A 2,888-nucleotide genomic window follows, 5' to 3' on the forward strand; every position below is an offset into this window, starting at 1 on the left:
AGAGTAAAAAGGGAAGCCACAGACTGGGAAAAAGTATTTGGTAATGACATGTCAGATAAGGGACTTATACCCAGAATTTTATAAAATACTTGAACACCACAATAATATAAAAGTAAATAATCCAATTGAGAAATGGGCATAGGATATGAACAGACACTTCACCAAAGAAGACAGTCAGATGGCCAATAAGCACATGAAGAGATGTTCAAAGTCCCTAGCTCTAAGAGAGATGCAAATCAAAACAACTATGAGATATCATCTCACCCCAGTAAGAACAGCAAAATTTAACAGAACAGCAAGCAACAGGTGCTGGCGAGGATGTGGAGAAACTGGAACTCTTATTCACTGTTGGTGGGAATGTAAGATGGTGCAACCATTGTGGAAGGCTGCGTGGTGCTTTCTCAAAAAATTGCAAATAGAGATACCATTTGACCCAGCAATCCCATTACTGGGAATATACCCCAGAGAGACCAGGTCTGCCATCCAAGCAGATATAAGCACACCCATGTTTATCGCAGTTTTGTTAACAATAGCAAAGAGTTGGAAGCAACCTAAGGGCCCATCAACAAACGAATGGATAGAGAAGCTGTGGTATAAGTGAGGTTTTAGAATTAACTTATTTTGCTCAGCATATCTTCAAGTTTCATCCACATTGTAGTATGTATCATGGCTTCATCTCTCCTTCTAGTTGGACAGTATTACACTGTATATAGAGATTATATTTTGTTTATACCATAACTCATCTGTTGCTGGGCATTTAGGGTTGTTTGCAGCTTTTGGCTATCATGAAAATTGCTGCAATGAACACTGCTCTTCAAATTTTTGAGTCGCTGCTTTGAAGTCTTTTGGATATATAAAGCAAGAAAACAACTGCTAGGCCATATGGTAGTTCTAATTTAGTTTTTTAAAAATTTTGCTGATATTTTCCAAAGCAGCTATACCATTTTCCCCAGCAGTAGATAAATGTTGCAATTTCCCCTTATCATTACCACCACTTATTATTTTCTAATGCAAAAGTTATATAGGATCTTGAATGATTCACAAAGCATTAAAAGAAGATGGAAGGAATACAGAGCCACTGTACTGAAAAGAATTGGTTGACAATGAAGTAGTATCTGATCAAGAACCAACAGTATTTAAGGAGGAAGTCCAAGCTTCTCTGAAGGCATTGGCAAAAAAGAAGGCTGCAGGACTGACTAGACCACCAACTGTGGTGTTTCAGGAAACACCTGCAACGTGTGCAACCTTGGACATGCTCACTAGTGTCTGTCAACAAATATGGAGACAGCTGCCCAACTGACTGGAAGAGTTCCATATTTGTTCCTATTCCTAAAAAGGGGGGGATTCAACAGAACGTGGAAATTACTGAACAGTATCATTAACATCAGATGCTAGTGAAATGGCTGAAACAGTACATTGAAAGGGAACTGTCAGAAAATCAAGCTGGCCTCAGAAGAGGTTGTGGCACTAGAGTCATGGACTACAAATCGTTTGTAGTCATCTGACATATCAAATGGATCTTGGCTAAAGCAGAAAATATCACAAAGATGTTTACCTGTGTTTTATTGATTATGCAAAGGCATTTGACTATGTGGATTATATTATGGCTAACATTGAGAAGAATGGGAATCCCCAAACACTTAACTGTGCTCATGAGAAACTTACACCTAGATCAAGAAGCAATTGTTCTATGTTGAGTGAAATATCTCAATCACAAAGGATAAATACTGCATAACAACACTGTTATAAAACAGTACTGATATTGAGTTTGAGGGGGAAATAAGAAAAGAGGGGATAAATAATGCATACTGCATTAAAACAGATGAGGGAGAGAACTGTTTAAAAGGGATAGATGATTAAGTGTTTTGCATGGCAAGAGTCCAGAATAAGAGCTGCATAGTACAGTGGACTGGGGGGAGCGGGTAATTGTATAACAATGAAAAAATTTCGAAAAGTGAACTGGGAAGGAGGAGTAGGCAGGGAGGAAAGTGTGCAACAATGAATGAATGGAAATTTTTTAAAAAGGGGGGTGGGGGAGAGAAGAACCAGTGTGGAAAAAAATGTATATGAACTTTATAAGTAAACCAGGATAAAATAAAATTTAAAAAAAAAAAAGAAGAAGCAGCAGTTGTCAGAACAGAACAAAGGAACACCACATGATTTAAAATCTGAAATGGTATGTGTCAGGGTTGCATGTTTTCATCATACCTACTCAAATAACAAGCTAAACAAATCATTTGAGAAGCTGGACTATAAGAAGAAGACTATGTCATCAGCATTGTGGAAAGATTCATTAACAACTTGGGTTATGCACATATTATAATCTTGTTTGCACAAAGTGAAGAAGACTTGAAGCACTTACTGCAGAAGATAAAAACTATAGCCTTCAATATTGGTTATCTCTCAACATTAAGAAAACAAAAAGCATTACCACTCGACCAGTATGTAACATTATGATAAATGAGAAAAGGTGGAAATTGTCAATGATTTCATTTTACTTAGATCCACAATCAATACCTATGGTACCATTAGTCAAGAAATTAAAAAAAGCTTTGTATTGGGGAAATCACTGTCAAGAACCTCTCCAAAATTCTAAAGAGCAAGGAAATAAGTTTAAAGACCCTCTTCAAGAGAAATTAACACAGTGACTAACACAATGGGCTTGAGCAGGACAGAGATCATGGGGGTGAAACACAATAGGGCAAGATTCAGATCATATAGGGTTGCTATGAGTTGTAGTGAACTTCATGGCACTTAATAACAACAATGTAAAAAAAAAAACAACAAAAAACAACCATCCTCTCATAGCCTTTGAGTCAGAACTGGCTCATAGCTGACCCTTCAGTGGGTTTCTGAGGCTGTAAATCACATGAGAAGAGATTGACCAT

The sequence above is a fragment of the Elephantulus edwardii genome, unplaced genomic scaffold, assembly GCF_000299155.1.
Source record: "Elephantulus edwardii isolate Elephantulus edwardi_28Jun2011 unplaced genomic scaffold, EleEdw1.0 scaffold00105, whole genome shotgun sequence".
Taxonomy (NCBI): domain Eukaryota; kingdom Metazoa; phylum Chordata; class Mammalia; order Macroscelidea; family Macroscelididae; genus Elephantulus; species Elephantulus edwardii.